Source organism: Hermetia illucens, chromosome 3 (genome assembly GCF_905115235.1).
Source record: "Hermetia illucens chromosome 3, iHerIll2.2.curated.20191125, whole genome shotgun sequence".
NCBI lineage: Eukaryota > Metazoa > Arthropoda > Insecta > Diptera > Stratiomyidae > Hermetia > Hermetia illucens.
The window spans coordinates 77,709,146-77,736,948 of record NC_051851.1 but is presented as its reverse complement, the minus strand read 5'-3'; the positions used below and the strand labels follow the sequence as shown (position 1 = coordinate 77,736,948).

Sequence of the window (27,803 nt, the reverse complement as noted above, 5' to 3'; positions counted from 1 at the left end):
AGGGGGAGCAATAACTCTCTTATTGACTAAAAACCATAATTAGGCCAGATTAACTTTCGTCCAGTACAGTGTATATAATTACGGAGAGATTGAAGTAATGTCGGCTGAAATTAATTACTGGACACATCTGGGACAATTGCGGGGAAAATATAAAATATAATCAAATAAAGCCAAAATGTAGGTCGTTTAGGTAGGTGAACCTGGGAAAAATTAGGAAGGTTGTAATGAAAATGGAAAAGTGAAAGTCAGCAGATATAAACTATCCAGGAGACGGGTCCAAAAAATAGTTAAAGAGATCAATGCGTAAAATATGGGACAAAGAAAAAGACCCCAAGGATGGAAAGTATGCCTTATATAACCCACAGGAAGGAGAACTGCAAAACAAGAATTCAATAATTACAAAACCGTGGATTTGCGCATGCTAGCCTTACCATCGAAGAACTCGATAACAGAAAGTATTATTGGAGGTTACCAGTTCGACTTCAGAAAAGACAGATCGATCTAATAAAGTAAACCATAAATCAACCTTGTGAATATTGACTCTTTCCGTAATACTCCTAGATTAAATGAAACTAAGTGAAATGTTCTCGTATACAGGAAGAAACAGATTTATTTGACATTAACTCCATGTAAATCACCTGATGCACATGCATCAAATGCACAAAAACAACGCACTCGAGAAAAACTACTTGAGGCCATAGTAGGAACCCATTGAAGAGGGAGGCGCCCAAAATGGAAAAGGGATGCCCTGAGAGATTAACTAGCAGCCGAAAAAATAGTCTTTTAGTAAGGATATGATGCTAGCAAGAAGGAGAAGTTTGTTTTAGATTATCGCGCCCAATGTGGGCTCAGCAAGGGTAATCTTTCTGCAAAGTGTCTGGAATCCTTTCAAATTCCTCCTTAAATGAATCTAATTATAAGCAACATTCATTGGTAAAAGCTTTTGGAACAGTGCCAGCTTTCCCATTGCAATAGGAAAACTGAATGGTGAAGCTAGTATACACATGTCTAACTACTATCTGTCACCCATCTAACCAGCAGGTTGTAGATACAAACACTCGGAAAGGCTTCAACAAAAATACACGTCTTCATCGCGTTCCGCCATTATTCTATTTTAAGCAGCATTATATCTTTCCACTTCCGCTAGCACTGTGAATGCATCTTTTATTAGAGTGCATTCAGGCTATTTATAGATCTAGAAGGATGAGCACCATGTAAAGAACGAGAACGAATCACATCGAGTGAATTCAGCATATATGCACAAATCAGATTGGAGATTCTGCAAAGCTGCAAAGGACACGTTAAGTGGAATCAATTCATGCACATTCACGTAGCACAAAAGTGTAAAGTTACATGCCCGCAAAACGATACCACACCCTAGCCGCAGTGGCCAAGCACAAACGACATGCATTAAGATAAAATCAATCCTCCCTTAGACCCACTTGGTATGGTAATCCAGCCATTAATCAAATTGGAAATGAAAATTAGGTAAAGTGCCTCTTGAGCACTATTGACTTTATGTTCATTAGTTTCGATTGAGTTCATATTTGGGGGGCAATGCAATGGCGGTACGGTGCGCTAAGCTCATAATCGATGTCGCATTGAAGGATCTTTTGGTGCACATTGCCGCAGACCAGCAGCAACGGTTTCTCATTAAAAATACACGTTGCATAGCAGCTAATAGAACTGTGACTAAATTGGATCCTCATATTTCCTTCTATTCGCAAAGCAAACCGTTCTGACTAGCAACGAATATTATTCGCGTAATGTCATCAGTTGTATTCTGTATGGGTTTCTTGCTTTCCCTGTTCACCCCTTTATTAGTTATTTTGAATTGCAAAACATATCGGAAACACTTCAAACAAGCTTCTGTGAATTCGAACTTCTCCAGTATCCAGCTGGGTGCTTTTTCGAGGAGATCATCTCCAACTGCTGCGGGGTTCTGCATAATAAAATCCAATGTTATATGTTCATTTTTAGCCAAAAAATAATGATAAAATGAATAACATCATCAAAGAAATGCCGAATCGAGCAGTTAGTCACCTGTTGGTAATCCAACTATAAGCTTGTCGGCGAGTTGTTTCATAAAATATTGTATTTTAAGGTTATGAGTAAGATAAAATCTTATCCAAATCGGTTCAAAGTGTGCCTGCCTGTCTGTTACATAAGATTTATTTGGAAACGGCTGGAGCTATCGTCACGAAATTCTCGTTTTCAGAACCTCTCCACCCGAAAAATGTGAAAAAAAATCACACGAAATCTGGGCCTGAAAATTCATTCCATTCTGATATGAGCTGAAATAAAGTTAATAATAGCATTTTACCATATTTTCGAAATTTAGCCGAAATTATATTATTTGTTCATTATAAGTAATAATTCAGTACGCAATTTTAGAAGGTTTGAACGAAATTAAACCGTTTTTAATGAAGTTATATATTCTCAGGGAAGGAGTGCGGGGGCCCAAAAAGGGTCAGTTACTTCAAGAACTCCCACATTCGTTCTCCCATCGACCTACCACCAGCCACCACCACGAGCGCCCCTTTAGTTTTTAAGTAAGTAGGTTCGTCCGAGCGTAAATGCTTGGCATTTATTGTTATTATTAGATAAAATCCGGCACATTCGTCTAGTTTGGCAGTAATATATTATAGATTATACTATAGAGTATGGTGGAAATCGCATTATTATTAGCAGTGTTATAATAGGTGAAAGTTGTCCCTTGTGTATATTTCTTGCATTCTAAAACTTTGAAATACACAAAACCTTTCATACCTGAAGCGCTTAGCTTCCGATTTCCCGACTTGTTTTTCTTTTTCAAAGATTTTTTTATGGGATCACTAATGTAATATATTGCCTGTATCTTAACACATGCACATCAATGAAGGCAAGACAAAATATATGGTGGCAACGTCAGCACCGAAGACGAATCAACCAACAACATCAAACCGCACTGGTCAAACACGAAGAAGAATAAGGATAGGAGAATACAACTTTGAGACCGTTGACAATTTCTCCCATCTAGGGTCGATAACAGCTACGATGATGAAATCCGCGCACGGTTGTTGTCAGCCAACAGAGTCTATTTCAGCTTACAAAGATACAAAGGGATGTCTGGAGTTCCTTATTAAGGCAGGCCTAGACCGGATACTGGTTGTTGCGCCGTTGATAATGATGATGATCTTAACATGAAACAGCGCTAGGAATGGTGCAACCTGAAAACACAAGAGACTGCGAACGAAGTAAGACCTTCAACTGCGAAGGGCAATGATAATGTACTGACGAAACATAATTAACTACAAACTGCTCGAGCAGAACTAAATGCGAAATTTTACGCTCAACAAATGCCACGACTAAATGAAGACCTCCAGCAAAAATAACCTGATCAGTATTAGGAAGTGCTTCCTTGTCCACCCTATTCTCCCGGCGTCCAAATTAAGCTCTTTTCTCTAAATTCTCTATATTAACGGAGGTACGGACGATTAATGTTTTTTAAAAGACTCCATCACTTTGAGGTCACTTTCCCAGCACGTTAAAACTCCTAGCCTATATGCCATTTTAAAGGACTAATTCTCCTCTAAACTAGTGGTCACGTTTTGGGTGGCGTTTCGTTTAAAAATGGCCTTTAACTGTCGCAGTGTCTAGGTCACATATTATGGAAGGCGATAGTTGCTTTTTAAGCTTTGCAGGACAGGATATGTGGTCCTTGGATTCACGAATTCTACGAACCGACGTAGACCATGAAATCCATCGAATTATTTACATCCACTGTCGTTAAAAGCACAAGAGCCTCGAAATTGTTAGCAGACATGGAACAGTAAAGTGGAGAGCACTGCTTGTTCGCAGCCGAAGCATACATTTTGTGTAGGTTTTCGGTGTCTAAAAGTATCCCATCATTAAATAAGCGTTACTGCTGCCGTCTATGACGTGATGAAGTAACTATCAAACTTTGGCATTAAGTACGGTTCGCAATTGTGTGATAAACGATAAAGAGATCCTGAAGAAGACCAAGACGAATAGTAACCATGAACGATAATGTTGAATAAGTCACAGTTCCTGTGACTGAAAATCAATCCATCGAAACTCGAAGTTAAGAAATTAAATTAGCAGGTTATAATGCAAAAAATCAGCTCTAAGAAATTGACGACATTCGATATCACACTTCATGATGGGACCCCAAAAATAGGCGGATCATTTATGCACGTCTCAAGAACTTTGGAGACGCAGAAGGAGGAGGTGATCGGCGAGTTGGAGGTCCCCAACTGACGACTGAGAATTAGTTAAATATGGAGGCGACCAACTCATCAACTGATGCTCAAGGTGTAGGACAGCGAATCAATGCCTGACGATTGGCATCGAGGCATTATCTGTCCCAAAGAAGGGAGATATCACACAGTGCAGGAATTATAGAGGTATCACGTTGCTGAGTACCATCTATAAGTTATTCTCCGCTATCTTGCTAGGACGGATAGCCCCAAACGATCAGAACGTCATTGGACCATACCCAAAAGTTTCACTTCAGGCAAATCAGCAACAGATGAGATTTTCTCTCATTGACTTTAAAGTCGCCTCTGACAGGATAGCCAGGGTAAAACTGGACATGGCTATGAGAGAATTCGATATCCCAATGAAATTGATAAGACTGACTGACTGGCTGACCCTGGCCGATGTGTGAGGCCAGATAAAAGGTCTTAGGGTTAAAGCTCTTACTGTAGAATACAATGATCCTGCCAGTCCTTATGTATTCCTCGGAGACTTGGGTTCTTAGCAAGAAAAATTGCGAACTCTTCGCCGCGTTCGAGAGAAGAATCCTCCGAAGAATTTTTGACCCCCTACATGAGGATGGACAATTCGGTAGCCTACATGACGACGAAATCTATGAGTGATACTACGACCGTCAATCTCTAAAAAACATATATGCTAATAAATATTGTAATATAATATCATTAACTCTACTTAAACAAGTATCGATATGGAGAGTATTTGGAGGGCTAGATACCTTTGTGCATGGACCATAATATTTATTTTCAGATATTTAGTCTAAGAGGTTTCTGGGAACGGGATACTGAAGTAAGTGACCGTTTTCGGACCCTCGTACCCCCCTACCAATGTCAAAATTAATATCGGCTTCAGAAATTAATAATCGAGACTTTTGCTTTGAAAACTGTATTCGGTGAGAAAAGAATTTGTGTGACTCCCCTCCCCCATTAAATTTGCTTCATTCATTACTCATTGCAGGCACCAAATTGCACATCAATAGCAGCAACCGTTTCTGAGGTAATAAGTGAGACAGGCAGACAGACGGACCGTGAACGATTTGAATAAGGTTTTTTTTACATAAAATCTTAAAAATAAAATAAATAACATTTTTGGGGTGACCAGAAAGCAATGACAGTTTTTCCCAGTGTTATGATTTAGGATCTATTAAAGTTTCATTCACCACAGCTTCAATGTGCAGGCACCGTTGGAAAGTTTGACCATGAATACATTCTTTTGGATCGTAAAATAGGCATGGGTGTGAAATGTAGAAAACCCAACCGCACAGCTATTGGTCGCTGCGAAACGAACCCAGAAATATTGATTCAGCGCAAATCAAATGAATTGGACTTTGCCAGAAAGTCAAACTGGGTTATTGTGTATTTATATTTGGACTTTCGTACTTATCAGGTTACGCTTACGGAAGAGACGGGGTCGGACAACCATAATTAACGCCACAAGTTTGCTAATTAAGCATTGAAAATTTTGGTCTGAAATTCGAATTTTGACGAAAGAAACATCTAGCGACTATGTGAACAAAATGGCCATTATTGAAGCAATCACAATCCATAAGTAACCAAGAAGTAATTCCTCAGAAAGGAAATACCATTACTGCCGATAATCTTCGGTATATAGCGATGCATTTTTGGAAGCCAGCCCTCGACAACACTAATATATCCGAGTTGTGGTTCCAAAAAACAGCGCTGCATGCCACCCAAGCGACGCAACGCTCGATGTTGTGGAAGACAAGCGTTCATCATTCCGCGACTTGACACCCTTCGATAACTTCGTCTGATGATACCATAAATGCAGTTTCAATTAAAAGGAAGAATTATTTTGATATCTTCCCCGTTGCTGTTTTATCTAAATTGATTTACATATCGTTCTTATACAATCACCCAATATGTCACGCAGTTCCGAGACCACAGGCGAGAGAACGCTAAACCATTGTCCTGAATTGTCCTTCAGGTATTTTATTGTTCATGGTCTTATGATGTTTACTAATCTAAATTTTTAAAAGCTCTAAAAGGCAGTGCCTTCTAGATTTGTCAGATACCTGAGAAGGAAAACTGAATAAAGCCCCTTTCCCAGAAGTTTGTTGTGTTTTTAAAGTCGATTTCATAAAAAAAGACCCGAGACACGACGCCCCTTTCGCCCCCAGCTTAGTCCGGCAATGCTGAAAAGGAAAGCAATTAATCCTTGAAATACTGGCACATGTAAGAGAAAACATTTTTTTCTTAAATTCAATATCCATAAATATTTTCATTTGGAAATGTCGTTATTGATGTCATTTCCTATGTACCATATAAACTCCGTAATACCACTGAAAAAGCATCAAAAGGAAAGTTCACGCGATTTTCCAATACCCCATGCCGTGAATATTTACGCCGCCTATAATAATTCCATAACACGCCTCTCAACCAGGATTTTCTAAATTTCTACACCGGAAAATATGAATATGCATATGTGCTCGTGTGTTGTTATGGATCACGTAGCCTTTCAGCCATTTCCCTTTTATTTGAACGGATATGAAATATGTTCACCGGAATTATTGTAAGGCAAGCAAATATTTTCGTAGGTCCTAGGGTCGTCATTCCGGTTTGCTCGGCAAAATTGAAATCAATGAAGCGATTGGCAATTATTGTAGTATCTACGCCTGGCGCTCCTAAAATTTTGTGTTGTTATTGTTAATGGCGACTTTGAGGGATGTTTACTAGCGTGAACCCGGACCGTTTATTTACGGCTACATTTATGAAGATAATTTTGGGATGTTGTGCTTACGAAAGGTTAATCATGAAATATCTTTTTATTGCAAACCTTGCTAGAGTATTGTTTGCAGATGCGGGACGGGAATGTTTGGAGATTAGAACATAAAAGGTCGGCGCTTGACTCTGTGGGTATTAGATTTTATCCAGTTTCAGATAAATTCGAGATTTTAAAACCACTCATTATATAATAGGAAAAGCCAAACTACGGTTCATAACAATTAAAATGATTAGGAAGTTCGATCAGATTTTCTCTCAAATGCGGGAATATCATTTGACTTCAAATTCGCTGGATACTCCTTTCTCGTAAGGAACGAATAACGTTGCTTTATTTTGCAAAAAAAAAAGTACGCAGGTTTTCAATCTTATTATATACAAATGTGTATGTACGTATATATATACGGATGTACGAGTACATAAAGTATGTAAATAAATCTGCTGCATAGTCTGTCAATCATTTCCACAATTTAGTTGGAATCAATTATACCTATTGACGCAGAATTTGGTGATAATGTTGAAACTGTGATGCCACAATCATGAGGTGAATGGGATCATGTTACGCTGAGCTTAAGGGGGGTCCCAATACATTTAAAAGAGGGGTCTAGATTCCTTTCACCGAATATAGTTATGGGGGCTATCAAATAAAAATATGGATTTATTTTTTACGACGCAAATTTGGGATTTTGGGACCACAAAGTGCCGTCATGAATCGCAACCAATTTTCTGAAGCTAGCCAAACGAAAATCTTGAAAACAAGAAATCATAAAGCTACTCCTGCCATAGTGTCCGCGTCTGTGCGACAGGCGCCGTCTTTCCTTCCCATTCTTCAGAAACAATCAAAAAGAAAATGCATTTACTAATACGTAATATTCTTCCATTTTCTTCCATTTTCAATACCCCTGCTCTTTCGCAATATGTTTCCCCCAATTTCCTTTTCAATTCCCCGACATACATTTTCATCAACTATTTAAAATTTTAAAAATCAATAATTTCATTATTTATTCATCATTACTCACCAAAACCTACCACCTGTTACCCTGACTAAAATTTCTAAAACTTATATATTTATATACAAATCGTCAATTTATATATAATAACAATGTTCGAATATTGCCTGACCGGTCAAAACGAAATATCAACCTCGCATTTAAACCGGTTCATATATTTCGGAGTGCATGCCTAACGGTTGATCTGGTAGAGGCAAACGAGGGTGCGTTTTTTGCAGAGATAGGTGGAACCGGGGACCGGCTGATAAGAGGGGCAGCTGATGAGCTGGACCGGCGGTCGTCAATTGTTAAGCGAGTCTTGTACAGCGCAGTTGTGATTTGAAAGGAACAGCGTTCATTGTTTGAAAGTGTGTAATTTTGTGAAAATAAATCCGTGAGTCAAAAATAGTGAAATCGGTCATATTGAAGCAGTTAATGCAGAAACCAGATTGGAACCAAGTTCTGGGAAATCATCACCATTGAACAATGCAACTGGTGCCTATTATGGTGATAACGATTTACATATGGAACGCCTCAATGTCTCCTATAATGAAGCATTCGGCGGTAAATACGTGTTACGTGCCATATTGGTTGATTTAGAAACTGACATCATTGATTCAGTGCGTAGCGGATCATTCGGTTAAATTTTCTCATCAGATGTTTTGGTATTCGGATAATCCGATGCTGGTACTAACTGGGTCAAAGAACACTACATAGAAGGGCTAAATTAGTTGATTTAGTATTGGAAAATAAAAACAATTTTATTTGCAATTCGGTTTTATTTTTATAGTCATTGATTTGTGAACATCAGATATGATCCGAGAGGTTCATTGAAGGGAATGGCATGTGCTGCGACTTCATTCGTCCATTTTGATTTTTTTTAGATTTTTCAGGTAATGGAATCAGTTCGGAGCAGGGCATGTAGTGGAAAGTAGAAGTACAGATTCACTTAATTTTCCACGTTCCAGAATATGCAGCGGGAAAGTTGTGCCTCCGTCTGCTTATACCCTACTTGTGTTGCTGTGCCATTCAGTGCCCAGGGCAATCTGCCGTCGGCTCCTTTCAGGACAGGTACGTGCTCGACGGAAGAGTATCTTCAATTTATTCATAAATAATCCACGTGTGCGTAATTACTTTTCGTAGCCAGAAGTAGTGCGAACTAGATATCTGCGCATTGATCACACTGACGGAAGGACTCGCGAGGAACAGTTTAGTCCCGCTAACCCGCTAAGTTTTAGGATAAAACTCGCAGCCAACTACTACTATTTGTTATTATTACATATATATAGAATTCTGAAGGGAAATTACTGGAAAAAAATGTTATCACAAAGAGTTCTGATTCAGGAATTTAGTATTTGTTCTCTTCATTCATTTGTTGTATTTCGTTTTATTTCTGAGTTCTTACAATTTCGGCAGACGCCGGATTTTACCTAATACTAGCAATAAATGCCAAGCATTTAAGCTCGGACGATTCTACCTACTTAAAAACTAAAGGGGCGCTCGTGGTGGTGGCCGGTGGTAGGTTGATGGGAGAACCCGCAACATGGTTTGAACAACACTGTGTGAGAGTCCCAGGACATCAAGGGAAGCCGTGAGGGATTTAGGTACAATACCTGTAGCTGACAATGTTATGGGAACCCGTTCGAAATGGCAAATTTCTTTGATTTCCCGAGCCAGTGGCTCATTGTTGAATTCTTCTCCACGTATTTCCGTGCCATGTTGTTATTATGGGAGATAGCAACATCAATAATATACACGGAGTGACCCGTCTTGTCAACTAACAGTACGTCAGGTTTGTTATGTGGAATATGGTGATCTTTTAGATCTCGCCGGTTCCAATTCATGCTGTAAGCAAAGCTATCAAGTACAGCTTCTGGCTCACATCGGTAAACCTGCAGAATACAGCATTATGCCTGGTGGTGTATTGTATCGGTGCCATAACAGTGCCAACAAAAATGAGATGGTCCAACGTCTCTAACGCCGAACCACACATTCTGCAGTGGTCGTCCTCCACTCACTCTTTCATGATGGGCTTTTTATAAGCTCGGCCACGCCATCCTGAATGACACACATAAATCCCTCCGTCTCAGCAAAGAACTCCCCACCATAAGGCATCTTTTCGACAAATGGAAGCCAAAGACAATTCACGTGTTTACCATGCATTGCCTTCGACGTCCATTTGTCGATTCGCTCTTGGTCCGACTTCACCCCACTCAGAGGATTGAAGGATCAATCTTTCAACTTAACAGTCAATCCTCAGTATGCCTTATAGACAGCCGCATGCAAGGGACTCGGCTGCTCTTTGCTGTAAAAATAAGCAGGCAGCGAGTCGCCTTGGCGATGATGTTGTGCCGCCACGTTAACCACGCCCCTACCTCAGATTTTACGAGGCAGGTTCATCTGCTCCACGGCAGAGATTTGGATGATGCAATCGGAATTTCGACATAGTAGTCCGTATCTGCCATCGGTTTCGGTTTTCGTCCACAGCAATATTCCGAATACAAAATTCCTAGGTATTTTTAGAAGTTTCTCTCGGTCATAGTTTGAATGTGCAGGTCCAGCATGCGGTTCGTGGTGACCGTTGCGGATAGCTTGGATTCGACATTTATCTAATCCAAACTCCATCCCAATATCGTGGCTGAACATAACTATTATTCGCAAGAGACTTCTAAGTTGGTCGTCAGTACCAGAATACAACTTCAAGTCATCTAAGTACATCAAGTATGTCAGGGGACACTTAGCACGTAGGTCATATTTAAATGCAAAACCATTTTCTCTAATATCATTCAGTAGCCATGAAAGGAGAATCAGTGTCACGCAAAACCAAAGAGGACTCTACAAATCCCCGGCCGACTAATCACCTGGTTTGTGCTATGTGCCAACTGACAGTGTATACTGGTAAATTTTTTATACCAGAAATTCTGTACCCGATCCAGATCAGGGCCCCTCCAATTCTTGGAACTGTTTATGGCTCGTCGAACTTTATCTTCGGTACCATCCGCAAAATTCATGCCAGGCGTATCGGGATGGCGGGTGCCTTCGGCGGTGATCTACCTAGCATGCGGGGCGTGTGTGTGTGTGTATGGTGAGGAGAAGCTACACCTTCTGAGCACTCAGGCCGTGTTGGCCCATTGTACTCGCCTCCCCCGTCTAACGGAATATTCCGGATTCGTTCACGTATCGCAGGATTTCCGTTAGTGGATGTGATGCTACCCGCCGCAATTGGAGAACATCGGCACCAAAGATCTGATGCCTGATGCGTCCATAGGCGGGGCATTCACATAGGAAATGCTCCGTGGAATCCGCTTCCTCATTACAGGAGGGACACGTATCATCTTCGGTAATTCCTATTCTGAACATATGCCCAGTTAGTGAATTATGGCCTGTCAGAATGCCCACAATACACCTGCAAGTCCTCCTGCTTTTCGACAGGATAAACTTTGCGGTACGTATGTTGGGTTCTGGCAGGAAAAGTTTGATGTGTCGAGCAGCATTTAGACTCTGTCACCTGTCATTATGGAAAACTTGTTCCCAGTTTTTCAAAACAGATTTAGCCAATGCCACTGATACCCCCATTGCTGGCTCCGGTCCCGGCATAGGGGAGATTGACCCCTCTTTCGCTAAAGCGTCCGAGATTTCATTTCCCTCTATGCCGCAGTGACCAGGTACCCAGAGTAGTTCCACTGTATTGAATCTAGACATAGAGTTCAAACGGTTTCTGCATTCCTGAACAATTCTCGAGGTGATCAAAGGACTGCTCAATGCCCTCAGTGCAGCTTGACTGTCACGGCAGATTGCGATGTGCCTGCCCTTCAACCCCTCGTCAATCACCCAGTTTGCCACCCTTAGGATCGCATAAACTTCGGCTTGAAAAACCGTTGCATATTGTCCCAAAGGAAAAGCCCACTTCTCGTTTTTATTCGAGAGGTAGACTCCGGCTCCAGAACCCTCTTCTGTTTTTGAACCATCGGTGTAGAAGACTTCCGAATATCCCGCCACGCATTCCTCTGGGTCTTCCCAGTCCTCTCTACGCTTCAGGGTAACTACATATCTTCTACCAAACAGATGTATGGGGACACGAGAATCGGAAGGCATTGTAAGAACTGGATTTATTCCTCCCAGTAACTCTTCCAATGCTCTGCGCCCCCACATCCGTTGTTTTCCCATAGATCTAATCGAATTAGCCTATGAGCTGCTCTCATTGCAGTGCTTTGAATAAATATATCCAGGGGCTGCAAATTGAGTAGTGCATTCAGAGCTGCGCCGGATGTCGTGCTGATGGCACCAGTGATACCCAGACAAACAGTTCTTTGCAGTGCGGCTAGTTTACGGTGAAAACCTTCTGTCTCACCTTAACCCACCACACTACGGATGCATATACGAACATCGGCCTAATGATGGCAACGTATATCCACATTACCACATGAGGCCTGAGACCCCATGTCGAGGCAAAGGTCCGTCTGCACAGCCCATAAGCTGTGAGAGCTCGTTTCATCTTTACCTCTACATGTTTGTTCCAAAGAAGTTTTTATCTAGAGTGACCCCCAGATATTTCACTTCTTCGGAGAGTTGGAGGGTAGTACCCCTCATTTCAGGGAGACAAAGTCCATCCAGTTTTCTCCTTTTTGTGAATAAAACCATTGTGGTTTTATTTGGATTAACTGACAAACCATGTCTAAGGCACAGCTGTCTATCAAATCAACGGCACGCTGTATATTCCTACACACCGTTCCAAGATCCCGATCAACAGCAAGTGCAGTTACGTCATCAGCATAAGCTTGAGGGTGTATTGGCAAATTTTGCAGTTCGCATGGCAGTGAGTCGATCAGCATACTCCACAGAAGCGGCGAAAGCACACCTCCTTGGGGGCAGCCCTTCATTGCCTCCGTAGTCAGGTAGCGATCGACCCCTACCTCAGTGCACAGCAATCTTTGCGTTAGCATAGCATGGATCCACTTAATTAAAGCATCATCAACACCTTGCGCTCTGGTGGCATCACAAAGTTTTTGAAAAGGCGCACAGTCGAAAGCCCCTTCAATGTCCACGAACACCCCCATCGCGTAATCACCATTCAAAGTTGCATCTTCTATCTTTGTGACCAAAGAATGAAGAGCGGACTCACAGGACTTTCCACGTTGGTAAGCATGTTGGTTTTCACTAAGGAGGTGTGACCTAAGTGCTTTTCCACGAATGTGATGCTCCACCAGTCTCTCCAAACCTTTCAGCAAGAATGAAGTCAAGCTGATCTGTCTGAAGTTCTTTGATTTAGAATAGTCATCTTTCCCAGGTTTCGGTATGAAAACTACCTTAACCTGTTGCCAAGAAGAAGGCACGTAGCCCAGAGCAAGACATCCTCGGAAAATATTTCTTAGAGGTCGCTCTAAATGCTCCATACCCTCCCTTAGCATTGCCGGATAGATGCCATCCATGCCAGGTGCTTTGAAATGTTCAAAGGACAGTATGGCAGCTCTCACCTTTTCATGGGTAACAACCGCTTTCGCAGTGTTTCGTGAAAGTACCGTCAGGTTTTCTAAGAGAATCCAACTTGGCCGACTCATCCCTTTTGAGGACTTTGCACAGCCTTGAAGTCTCCCTTTCGCCTTCCAGTTGCTCACAGTACGCTCTAAAGGAATCTCGTTTCGAACACCTCACGAGCCTCTTATATTCACGTTGTGAGTTCTTGAAATTCAACCAATCTTCGTTCTTGTTACATTTGCAAGCACGATTTAGAAGTCGCCTGGTTGATTTCCTGAGTTTTTGCAGTTGTCGGTTCCACCAAGGAACCGTTTTACCGCTTTGGCCTCGGGAAATAGGACAAGCCTCTTCATAGCACTCTAAAAGTGTGTAGTTCAGAGTTTTCAATTCATCTTCCAGCACCAAAGGAGTCCTTAGTCGCCTAGGGAACTGTACTTTATTGCCAAGAAGTTCGTTGAACTTTGCCCAATCCGTTTTCCTAGGGTTCCGTCTTTGTACTGCAGACTGTTCGCCCGCAATAGTCAGATTCAATTCTAGATATCGGTGATCTGACAGTGAGACCTCGTCTAGCACTCGCCAGTGTGTAATCAACTCTAACAATTTTGGGGTACAGATTCTTAGGTCAATTACTTCGCTTCTTCTCGGTCCCACGAACGTAGGGGCGCACCCAGCTGAAATGATGAAATCAAATAGCTTCTATCCTCTTGGATTGCATTTGCTACTGCCCCAACAAATATGTTGAGCATTCGCATCGCAACCTATTAAGAGTTCGAGACCACTTGATTCTGCATACGCCACCAGATCCCTAAGTTCTTGCGTCGGTGGAGGATACAAAGAATCATAGGGTAAATAAGCGGAGGCAATTATGATGTTTTTCCTCTCGCCATTTATCTGGTATTGTATGATGACCGTAGCTAAGTCTTGGGAACAATATTGTCCCAGCACAGTTGCCTCTAACCGACTTGACATCAGGACGCAAGCTCTCAGTCTTATGCATCTTTCGTCGTAGAAGATCCTAGCCCCCTTTACAGATCCAATGCCACAGATTCTGTTAAATCGAACCCACGGTTCTTGCACCAAAATGATATAGGGGAAATCCTGTAGCTTTGTCATTCTCGCAACAGGTAGGAGGGAGCTTTGGCGTGCTGCAGGTTGATTTGACCAATCTTTATGTTTTTTCGACATAAACTTAGTCTATTGTCTTATGGAAAACAGTTAGAAGCGTATGCGGCAGTCCGCGTATGACGGGGTTTCCCCCACACCGTACCGCATGCGGGGCAGGTGACCCCGAAAATCTACCCCAATATTCCCTCGCTTCCGTCCAAAAACTGTACTTGTCTGGACGCTGTGTCGGGATTCCTTAAGTGATCTGAAAAAACTCCGCTGGTTTTTCGCATTAGTTAAATTCTGGACGCGTCTAGACTAACTTTCGCCATACCCTCGTAATCGGCTGCATATGACAGGAAGTTTCTGCTTTAATGTGTCCAGAATAGTGGATCTCTTCGGCCACTCAAACCACTAACGTGAAAGCGAATCTTCTGATCATGCAATCTGACAGCCGTAATTGCACGGCTGAAATGTAATCTCATCATTAATTTGAGATAGGATTCTCGAAGTTGCTGGAGATGCATAGAGCCTGGGAATACCTGGTCTATGCAAAGGATTCATTTCCACATTTTCACTCTTTCGAATTCGTCCTGAACCTCACCGGAGACCTCAGCTGGACGGTGAAGAAGTACTAAAACTGTCACCTTCAGGGCGGGGTGGTGTTGTTGGTGCCGCCACCTTTTGGTTACCAGTTTCTGCGATGACCTCAAGTCAAACATGTCCCCTGATGGTGGCCGGGATTGTGTCGCTGCGAATAATAAAGCGGTACTGGCCTGCGACTCGCTGCACAGTCACTTGCGCGAATTGCGGGAAACGTTCGACGAATCTCTAGTGCAACAAGAGGCTGTAAGATGTTGTACCTGCCCCGCAGCCACTTCGTAGTGGAAACTCACGATGAAGAGTTCAGTCCACTTCATCTGCTGCTTACGCGAACCTGCTAAAATGGTCGTGACAGATTGTGACGAAACAGCTGTAGGAGGCGGAGCAATCCTCCTGGTCCCCGTGGTGTCTAGACGTCGAACCGCCCCACAACTAGTGGTTTCGACGCCGTGCTGTCCATTACAGGAGCCCGACCCAGTCAGACGACTCCGGCCAGTTATCCATACCGAACCTTAAATTTCTTCATCCTCCCATGTTTGGTGGTGCATTTTATAGGGATAAAATGCCAGGTGTGGGGATAGCTTCCTCAGTGACTAATCTGCAAGACTCCAAAGCTCCTTCACCAACGCCCTGGGACGCTGCGATGACGTATTGCCATTCAGGCTGAAGCTATACATCCCTCCTCCTTCCACAACCGGGCTTCATTTCGTTTTTCCATTTATATATTTTTTTTAGAACTTACCCATATTTGGTCTGTTTCGCACCAAATAACTGCAACCCAGGGCATTAAATGTCAATATTACGCTTAAGTGCACAATATGATATGTATAGTGGCCGAAAAAACGTGCTCAAACTTTTTAAAGATGTTTTCCGAATGCATTTTTAATCTTTATGCAATTTTATACTTTATATATTTATTCAGTTTCACAAGCACAAATTAAGATACATTTCATTGGAGCGCAAAAACTGTTGGCGGAATTTTAAACACTTTTCGTTACTCACTCAAAACTGTCATTTTTTCGCCGCAGTCTCATGTCAGATCGCCAGCTGTTTCTGGGGCCATTGAACGCAGCGGTGGAGACGAATTCATGGTGGCACCTAGGTTCGCATGCGTTGTGCGAAGGAAACAAAAGACGGGATAGCGGACATATTGCAGGTCGTGGGAAATGTTCACTACTTAGGAAGATGTTGATTAAAATAAAAAAAATTATGTGTAAACATCAATCATTGCAGGGTCGCTCCTGATTCAATTGAGGAGATCATCCACTAATCTGAGGACTGGTGGAGCGGCATTTGAGCTCGCGGTCAGCAAGCCTTACAATGTATCTTGAATTAGACAGCTAGTAGCTTTGCTTGAGCGCAAATAAATTATGTATATGTGCACAGTACTTCAACATAACCAAATCTGACATTCTCCGAATTCAGGGAAATTCTAGATAATCTTTTTTCAACACAAAGGGACGAATTCCAACGGCGATTGCCGGTGACTTCAACGCTTGAGAACTCGAGTGGGTTAGTAGAGAAACAAAAGGCATATGGGTCCAATCTACGAGAAGCTTTTACGCAGTTGGATATAGTTCTGGCCAACGAAACGAAACGGGTTCACCCACAATCGCAGAGCTTACTTTTGTCTGCCTTGCGACATATTGCATGTCCTAGTCTGTGCCAGATGAACGGGATATTTCCTGCACCATGAAAGCAGCAAAAGTTGGTATTGTTGTCTTATGTTGGTAAACGTCCGACAATGCACACTGTGGCGATAAGGCTAGAGTGGGCAATCTGCAACTGAGTGCTCCCGTTGATTGGAAGCCAAGACGGCTTTTTAGATCGGCAGAATGGGTCCCTAAATGTTAAATTACCCATACACATCATCAGATTTGTTATTGGCTTGGCAGAAGATTTACGCAATCCACAGAAAGAGTGATCCCAGCAAAAATTGCGCGGTGGTTGGTGAGTCTGGACATGAAAAACACATACAATTGGCGAATATTGGTATTCCCGCTTATCAAATTGCTATTAGCGACAGCTATTAACAAAAACGAAGGCTCTTGTATGAACTCAATGACGAATTCCAGTGGTCGTTACTTAGGCGGGTATCCGATAGGCCTCCATGCTGGAGCGACAATTATATACTTCCGGTCTCAAGGGAAGCTACGATGGTGGGTGACGCCATCGATATAGCGCTAGTTTTAGACGGAAAGCATTTTGAAGATGCTAAGTTATTCTCATGCGAAGCAATCAGTGCTGTTAACAGCTGGCTAGAGGGTTCTGGTCTAACGCTTGATGAAGAAAACGTTGAAGCAGCTCTCATCGTAGAATTTATTCCCGTATTCAAATTATTATAATTCAAATAATTTAGAGTGATAATATACGTGCAGCGCGATTATAAGCAACCCTACAATTATGCCTCTGGGAAGAATGATGTCGAACGTATTGTGAGAGAGTTACATTATACTTCTAGATTTCTTATAGTTCGGTTTGTAAGCCTAATCTTGCCCTGTGCAACCCCAGTTTGAGAAAGGCCTTGCAAGACTCATTAAACACTAATAATCTGAGCGCAGTCTACGATGTTCAAGAAAGGGTCGGTGGACATGAAGCTTGATCCATGCCATCAAGAAGTGGTTGAAAGACGACACGCGAAGATCAATTGTAATCTTACCCAATTTCTCACGTGGCATTGAAGATATCGCCAGGACCTCAACAGACTTGAACTGGCTACCTTATCCGAATATCTAGACTGCGATGCAGTCCCAGAGGACCCATAGCACGTATTCGTCTAACAGCTGCTACTGTCAGAAAATCTAGTGCAGAGAATGCTAGCATGTCAGGAGGATTGGGATGCGATCAACTCCATGGTGGTATCTCTCCAAAGTAAACTGTGAAACGCAGAGCAGACAAAGAAATCGCGGTCACGAACATCGCGAATAGAAGAAAGGAGCTTAAACTGGAGTGAGTTAACTCCGCCCAGTGATGTAATATCTTATCGTGGTTCCACGGGACAGAAGAGGGGGTGGTTTCAGCGGGTAAATATCGTACTTGCCTTTTGAAGATTTCCACTTTCATTGTGTAGAACAAAACCTTAAAATCATAGGGTTCCAAGATGTCTATCTACGCGGACCCGGTTTTACAATTGATGCAGTTTTATGTAAGCCTCTGTTATCTCCTAAAGGCTGGTCAAGTTTATTCAAGACCTTCAAGAGTTGATTTTCCAAAGATATATTATTTGATATGCACATGTATGTATCCCACAATCAGAATCCTAAGAAACTGGACAATATTTTCGTAATATCATTTCATATATTATTGTAATGAAGCAACTTTTCACTTGTTTTTCTTACCAATAAAATATTATAATAATATGAGCGTTCAGTCTGCCATGTGATAAAAATAGGCACATATTTATCACATGTGTATGTACATCATTCCCACACAATACAAAGTTGTCTCTTCGAACCTAAGTGGAATCTGATATGTTACAAATTGATTTTATCAAGTCTCTTGAATTGTTTCGTTAGCTCTTGTTCTCGGGAAAAACAACATCTCCATGCTAAAGGCGTCTGTTCCAATAAGAAACTCAAAAAGGATAACACCCACATAAGGACATACATATCACATTTCTGTCCTAAATGTTGTTATATTTATATATGTTCACGACGACGTTCAGGTTGTTATTGATAGGCTTTTCATATAATGTGAAATCAGGTGGAGCTACCAAGGGGGTTGTTTGTATTGTCTTCTTCGTATCTGTGAACAGGCAAAAAGGGGTTTCCGATTAAAAACCAGGAAAAAACCGTGAAAACTGGCCGTCAGATTAAATACGGATATACTCGCCACCTTTGGGACATCCGAAAAAGGTTTTAGTGAAATTTTAATCGTAGCAGTGGATTGGGTTTTGTCCTGTCATTTCATGAAGTATCCCAAAGGGTTGGTATGTCAAAACATATTTAAGTTGATATTATTCATTAGGATGACCCTTTACATGAAAAAATAGGTCGGCAATGCGGTCATGGCAGGAGCAGATGAAATCCGGTGTAGTTGGTTTAAGTCGTAATCTATTTATTTATTCCTCTCAAATAAATTTTAGGACGGGCTGCCCAGAAAACAACCTAATTTTTGTCTGAAAAGGGTTTGCGGTAGAATTACATATAAATTCAGTTTTATTATGGTTTTTAGTTGGAGGCGGTTTACACAGGGGCTTGTGTGTATTTATTTATGAGAAATCCGAAATATTTTAAATATTCTGTCACATAATTTCTGAGTAAGCTGGAATAACTAAAAGTGATTATGTCGTAAAGTGACGAAGGCAGACTGCCTCTTCAGCCCTCAAGTAACACAGGGTTGGATGAATAGAATATAATCTGAGTGAAAATGGATTCTAGTTAAGGCTCTGTCTATCGTGGGTGGGTAGATGACGTGCATTAGTTTACTGAAGTTAGCTATCCACTTATAAAAGGGTATGACAACTTAATCCTCCATATGTTAGAAGTTTATATAATCCGATTTCATGTGAGTGTTTCGGCAGTGTTTCGTGAAAGTAGATTTTTCCTTTAGTTTGACTGACAGGGCAACAGTTCTTGAAAAACATTTGAATAAGTGAAGACACTTTTCAAAAGAAATAAGACAGTGAAAATAACCCTTGTAACGGGTTGAGTGACCCTTTACTGTCCCTCTATTTGAAGGTATTTTGACCAGTTGAATATGTTTCTGGTTTTACATTTGTGAAGTCATAATTCAAGTGAGGGACCTAATTACATACTAGTAATTCCTTATCTACATTACTAAGGAAATATTGAAACTTTTTTGATATACGTTTAGTATGTGAGACTGCTCACTTTAGAGCGATATTGATACTCGGCATTTTGAGTTGCAGTAAATTGTACAAAAGATACAAGTGCGAATTACTATAACTTCTTTAGTAGTAGTATAATTTTCACAAAATTTGGGAATCATTCAACCCTCTTAAAATGGCATTAAAAAAAGTAATGCATGATTCTTATGTAAATACGAGAGGAACTATCCTCTTCAAGTTCAATAAATGTTGGCCTATGCTGACGATATTGACATATCGAAAGAACAACCCGAAATGGACAAACCGCCTCCATGCAGAAGGAGCAGGACAGGGGCATTAATGAAGGCATGACGAAATGCCGTGGGCAACGCCGACACCACATCAACAGGAAACAACAACATTAAATAGCAATGATCAAATGAGAACAAATAATAGAAAGAAATAAATACACCTTTGAAATTGCAATTTCCCCAATCAAGGTCGAAAATCGCAACCGATAACAAATGTGATGACGAAATCATGATCTCAGAGCCTACTTCTGATTTCAAACACTTTTCCGCTCGAAACGTCCCACCGCAGGGTCAAAGTTTTTACATGGCGATGGACGATTCCGTAGCCTATATAACGAATTTATGAGCTTTATAACTTCCAGCTCAGTAACTTGTGATAGGTGGGTCACTGAATCTGTAAGGGTGAGGATAATCCAGCCTGGAAAGTCTACACGGTCAATATTTTTGGTAGAAAAAGAAGACGTAGCAGACGCTGATGATATAGAAAAGTAGATACCACGTGATAGAGAAAAGTAGATACCAGGGAATAACATAATTTTTGAATAGATTTTCCCACTGGGGAGTTTCAGAGAAAAAGTCCTTGCAATAATTGATCTTTTTCTAGCGCCCGCACACGCCCTCCCTCTTCCAACCAATGTTAGAACTAAGACCCCTTTAGGTTCAACGTACAACATTGTATGTACGTTGACCACATGGTAGCCACTGGAGCAACTAGGGCGGTGGAAAAATTGATGAAGGCGACCCAGGATATGCTGAAGAAGGAGGAGCATCGGTCGAAGGTGATAATAACACCAGCCAGAATTCGAAAAAAATTCGGCTCCGCTACATAACACCGGTTTAAGCGAAGGAGAAGTGGTTTTAGGGAGCCAGTTTTGAACCTTTTCATTTTCCTTTAACAAAAATCAGTCGGAAACCGGAATTTTGGTGCTTCAGGTATGAAAGGTTTTGATTTATGTAACAATATTTGGAGATATCTACCTCGTAGTGTACATATGTTGAATATTCCCTGAAAGAGACAATTTTGAGCTACTCTCAATTTGTAAATAATGACAGGATTTCCATCAAACTTTTCAGTGTGATAGCTCATATTAAAGCCAATATTCGCACAACTTTTGCAGATCCAAGACGAATTTGATAGTAAATTTTCAAAATATAATAATGTACTATAATTAACTTTATCTGAAAAGATGTCGTAATGGAATATATTTCGGGACCTAGATCCAACTTACACTGACTACCATAAGTTTGCCTGAGTGTAATTACGCGCTGTTTCTAGCGATTATTTATTTGAAATAATAAAACTTGTTTTTTCTATTCGCTAGTGTTGAATTTTATTTTACAAATACCGCTATTTCGGGAACCACTTGTTCCCTTTAGGGAAGACTTGTTACAAATCATGAAAGGGAGCAAGTGGTTCCTGACATATCGGTATTGGCAAAATAAAATTCAACACTAGCGAATAGGAAAAATACATACATACATACATACATACATACAATTCAAGTACCATCAGTTTTTTCAGAATTTTGGTTTGGGTAAATTCTTAAAGTAATAGACCTTTTCAGATCCCCGCACTACTCTCAACCAATGTCAAAACTAATATCTAATTCGAAAAGTAATTATCGAAACCTTTTCTTTGATACACCACATTGATGTATTCGGTGAAAAAACAACATTTGCCACCATCCTTTGGGTATATGGAAACCCCTGTTAATTTCAACCTGCAGAATGTATTTAACCGCATGTGTGGGGGTTCATAATTCCAAAGTCTCTATAGAATTTGAGATCAATAGGCGTAGTCGTTTTTGAGTAACGTGCGTGTGCCAGACAGACAGATAGACCGACATGCATTGCAACTATGCAAGCCGCTACAATTCCAAACTAATAGTCGGCGACTTGAACGTATGGGCAGTAGGTAGCAGAGAAATCAACGCAAGCGGGCGAATATTGCTGAAAACATTCTCGCGCCTGAACGTGGTACTTGCCAACTTTGGAGGAGCCAGCACATTTTGAAGGAAAGAATCACAATCGTTGGTAGACCTCACCGTCGTCAGTGGTAGTCTAGTCAGAGGCAGTAACGGGTACACTCGCGATCATCGGGCTAACTTCAAAACCTCGCCAAGGGATATTTTGAAACCATTAGAAAGAATAACGATGAGCTGGGTAACCAAGAAATTTGACGCAGAAATATTCAAGGAGGTACTTCTATACATACATTGCTATCGGGAAGCGCACAAGAAAAATGTTCACAGGTCGTGGAAAAATTGCAGCGGACATGCGAAGCCTCCATGCCTTGCGCAGCGCTTTCCGAAGACGAAATTCTAATTTCTGGTAGAATTCAAAAATTGGGGAATTTCGGAAAAAGCGCCTCGAAGCTAGGAGACACCTCAGCGTGGAAGAAACAGATCTGAGTTCGAGGAGCTACACGTGGAATACAAAAATGCGAGAAAAAAATTCCAGTTAGCTATCACGAAGAGCAAATCCGAACATTTTAAGCAGATGTGTACTGAAGCTGACTCTGATCCATGGGGTAGCCTGTACAGGTCATGTCATCACTAAAAGGCGAGTTAACGCAATTTTTAAGTGGACATGGAGGTTATCGTGCTTATTTACATCGATTTGGTAACGACGAGTAACCATCCTGTGCAATATGTAGTAACGTGACCGAGAATGCGGAGCATATCATATTTGATGGCCTCAAGTTTACAGTGCACCGAACGAGAATGACGTGGCGGGTAATGGCGAAGATAGCGCCAGTCTAACACCCGAAAATATTGGATCCAGGCTCTAAAGGAACTAAAAGCTATTCATCAACAGCTTAGGCAGGAAGAACTACGACGAAAACAAGAAAGGGAGAAAACCATAATGAGCCTCGGTTAAAAGTTGATCCAGCCTTGCGATGCAATACTGGTGTATAGACCAAAATGTCTGTGGAAAGGATATCCAGAAAAAAAAACCAAAATGGAAGCGCTAATCAGCAAAGGAAAGGAGACCCAGACTTATCCCCAAGGGAGTTCGGGTTGGGATCAACGAGATCCACGATGGATGCTGTTATCAAGGCCGTCGATGCGGTTCATCGAGCCGGTGCACAAAGTCGACGATCTCGACGGATAGTGCTCCGCATAATGCTTCCTGTCAGAAAAGCCTTCAATTTCGTAAGATAGATCCTGGAAGCATTAAAAAACTCATTCCACGTGCCTTGTAGCAATTGTGGGATTATCTGAAAGACCACTCCCTACTCTGTGGGATGCTAGAGTCTATAAAACTCAATATAGTCTGCTAAAACTCAATATTTCAGAAGAGTCTGGTCGGTTGTGCAGAGGACGTTGGGTTACTTGTTGCTAGACGCAACAGGTGCAAAGTAGACGTGGCATATTGACGTGGCCGGTAAGTGGATGGATGATTTCAGCCTTGCGCTAGAAAAAACCGAAGTAGTCATTTTGACCAGAAAGTCCCATATCGATCACCGAGTTGACTATAGAGTCAAAACCAGCTGTTAAATACCCTTGTTTATTGCTTGACTCGAGGATGAGCTTCTTCTTCGAGTCTCGGCCTTGAGTCCATCAATGGCGAATATTAGAGCCCCGTATCTACTAGGAGACATCTTCTTATGGGGGTAACGCAGTCACTTCTGGTCTATAAGGCGGAAGTATTGGCTGATGCCTTTGATAAGAAGGTGCATTGTAAGCGTCTTGCTCAAGTACAGAAGCGGGGAGCTTTGGGAGTAGCGTCTGCTTTCCGCACTATCTCAGAAATGGCCGTGGTGCTAATTGCGAGAGTGATCCCCGTTGCCTCTTTGCTAAGCAACGTAAAGATATTTGCAGCCGCAAAGACGAGAGAAGTATCTGCACATGAAGAACGTCAACGCACACTTGCCGAGTGCAACTTTCTTTGCAAAATGAGCCAAGAGACAAGTGTAGATTCGTGACTAAACCGAACCCACGGTGAGATTGATTATTTCCTAATCCAATTTCTAAGTGGGCAAGCAAATTTTCAGTCTTACCTGCACAAGATTGGGAAGGGACGATCTCTTCATTGTATGTCCTGAACCTTTTCCTCTTGTGAAAAGTGGGACGGGTTTCATTAACAGCTTTATCCAGACACAGGGGAGCTCACTCCAGACAATAAGAACTTTAGCAGATGGAGCTGTATTACGATTTTACTGTTTCGAAGAATTTTGAGCTCAACCGACGAAGGGACCAGATGACAAGAAGTCCCCTCTCTCTTCTTTCCCTTACCGCCCGCTGGTGAAGGAATTCCCTGACCTGAATTCTCCCAAAGAAGAGCTAGCCCGAAGTAATATATCAAGCGGTTCCAGGCTAGTCCTCTGATGACAGAGAGGTGGTTAGTTGGAAGTCCCACCGCGTACTGTTGCGGGAGTCCAATACTCTGTGCGTAAATGCATTCACCTACCCTGCTCCCAAAAAAAAACATGGAAGATGAAAGAAGGATATAAAATAACAGTGCAGCGGTTCAGAACTATAGTTCCGGCGGCTTTTATGAGTGAAAAGGCAGCCCCCATCCTCGATGGTGGGCAGCTCGGCGATCGTGGCATCTAATGCTTCAAGCGATGTAGATTTGGAGAAAGAGGTGTTGAAGCAAAGCAGGAATTTCCCAAGAACATGAAGGCGGAAAATGGTAAGGATGGTCAAGACTCATCGAAAACAGAGCCTCGGCATGGAAGAACTATCCTTCATGTAGCTTGGAGCAAAAGTAGTTGAGCTGCCCGAGTTTATCAAGGATAAGCATAACGTGCACCAAACTATCAAAAATATGGTAAGAGCCATTAGGATCCCCTGTAATAGATCGCAAGAGCAAGAAAGAGCACCCAAGCAAAAGCTGAAACCGGCCGTCCAAACAGTGCCATCTAACATCTAACCGTAGTGTCTTCGTCCTGCCACCAAATGGAAGAGTGCGAAGCCTAAGAAAAGCGGGTCACTAGTAGTTTCGAAGACCAAAAAAAAAATAAAAGGGAAACGAAATCGGAAAGAGCCAGAAAGGCCATCTAATGTTTGAGTTAAACGATTGAGGGTGGCAAAACTGATGATTTTCGTAACCTAGTTAAGAACTTACTTGTTAAGAATGTCACTGTGCGGACCGAAAAACATGAGGTCTATATACGGGGCAAGGATCTCCACGGGGAGGATAAGTTTTGACTGCATTAAAAAAGCAATTTAAGTTGAAGGAACTGGTCGAAGAATCCATTGTAAGTCTGAGAAAAGTCTATGATAGTACCCAAACGGCCACAATACGACTACCAGTGGTGGTAGTGCAGGTGATAGTCAGTTGAATGCGAGAAGAAAATCGAATGGGTTGCTGCTGTCTAAAAGAGCAGATTTCATTTAAATGGTGCTTCCAGGGCCTCATATATGAACACTTCACAAAGGTAAACACCAACGGCATCCATCGATCCGATCGATGTAGTAAGTGGGGGGAAAAAGGCCAATTGCCAAGGAATGCAATGGAGACCAAATGCCTCTAAATTTAATCACGCGGTGTTTCTCGCGATTAAATTATTTGAAATAATCAAGATTTGCCTTTTCTTTTCGCTAGTAATCATTTTTAACCATCTAGATACAGATATTTTTTGAGCTACTTCCCTTCATCGGGGCTACAAGTCTGCTCTTATGCCTATTGTGCGAACAAAAAACAAGGACGATATGATCGGCATATTGCCCGAAGTAGTAAATTCCTTGAATTCAGGAAGACGTTAAGTGGAATGAAAAAAAAGAAGGATTTATTTAACTAAACTTCGATCATTGCAGCGTCGATCATTCATTAGCTTGACCCACGAGTCTACGATGGACGACCCATGACCAACATCCAAAGACTGGCGGTCCCGTGCAATAGTGAACTAGCCGGCCTTTAATTATTCTGCCACCGAGTTAGACGAACGGCTCAGAGGGCAGTAAGTAAGATCTATCACGTGGAAAAAAGAAGCAAGGAAGCCCGCAAAAATCTCAAGCTAGCCATTCAACGGAGCAAAAGGCATGCTTTAAGCAGCTCTACTGTGACCCGTATGTAAACTCAGGGAGTGCCTGTAGAGTTGTGATGGAGCGGAACAGAGATCGATCGTGCCCAATCCTCTTGGTGAAAATCATTCAGAGGTTATTCCTCCAGCAAGAGATTTCTGAATGTAACGGAATCCTGGCAGTAAGCACAGACGAGTCGTTGGAGATGTGCAAAAGAACAGGTTCCAACGAAGCTCTGGGCCTGGACGGAATACCGAATGGGGCCCTCAAGCTCTCCGTGAAATCTATACCGGACATATTTGCAGAGTTATAAGAAGCGGGCATATCCAAAGGGATATTCACCACAGCATGGAGGCAGCATCAGTTGCCACTATTGTCGGGTGAGACATCCTCCTATAGGCCCACACCTCTTCTAGACACTATGGGGAAAATGCTGGAGCGGATAATCTACAACCGAGTGCTCCTGGTCTTTTAGAGCCAAAGAAGTTTTTAGGTCCACAGTCTGGGTTCCACAAAGCCATATCAACAATTGATGCCATCAAGTTGGTTACTAGTTTGCCAAAATGCAAATCATTGAAAGGGTAGTACCAGCAAATGTTGCGTGATAGTAACCCTGGACGTGCAAAATGCATTCTATTCGGCCAATTGGAGTCATAGCGACGATTGGTGCTCGCACCTATCTCGTTGCCATTGTGAACAGCTGCAGAACGGATGCTTTGGTATAAAACTGATGATGGACCTCAGGAGTAAATTGTTTCTGTTTTATAGATAATCATAATCTCTGGATGACTGCGGCGAGTTTAAATATTTCATCCTGCTGTTGACAATCAAACTCTTGAATATTTAAGGTTTCTGAAATACTTAATTAGAAACTTGATCCTGAAAACCAGTTCTGTATCTTAATGAATCTCTAAGAATTTACTCACTTTTCAATTGCATTCTGCATCCACATTCCATTACTCACTCAAAGTTTTCTGAGAAGAAGAAAATCCAAACGACGAAAGAAAGCATTCACGATTCATCTCCCCAGGTACGGACATCAACAATTGGAGCAGTCACCACTTGGCATCCTCTCCTCGCAGCAAGAACAAGTACCATAACTACGAAGAAAATAAAGAGTCTTGTCGGAGGCAGAGGACGGGTGTTTGCATTGCATAAAAATGAAGTGGAAAGTCTACTTCACCTATTTTATATACTTGACGGTGAATTACTCCATCCTTTTTCTGTCTCTTTAGGCTGAATACGTGCATGACGTTTTTATTTTTAGAAATATTCAATACAATATTATGCCTGCTCTGTTTTTCTTTTCAGGCGAACGATGAAGTAGAGAACAGAATGCATTTCAAAGGATGCACAGCCATTTTCAGGACGAAAAAATTGTAAATTGCAAAAGAAAATTAATATATTATTATTTAATTATTTTCCATTAAAGCTTCTCCCTCCGTTCAACTGTTGAATTTCACATATTTCACGGACCCCAGATGCAACGGCTACTCTTCTCACGAAAGAGTCCACCCTTGCTGGCTCTTAGGTACAGCCTAATCTAATTTCGCCTTCCTTGCAAGGCA

General features: G+C 41.8%; 1 protein-coding gene and 1 long non-coding RNA gene across 21 annotated transcripts in view; both read right to left on the bottom strand.

The window, feature by feature from the left end:
* Nucleotides 1–27,803, bottom strand: part of LOC119651124 — a 413,254-nt gene that overhangs the window by 231,231 nt on the left and 154,220 nt on the right. The gene's annotated exons all lie outside the window — the stretch shown is intronic.
* LOC119651127 lies at nt 48–27,463 on the bottom strand. The gene is made up of 3 exons (XR_005249421.1): nt 27,162–27,463; nt 2,044–2,294; nt 48–1,942 (listed from the first exon to the last, which is right to left on the bottom strand). It is a non-coding gene; the product is annotated as an uncharacterized LOC119651127 (long non-coding RNA).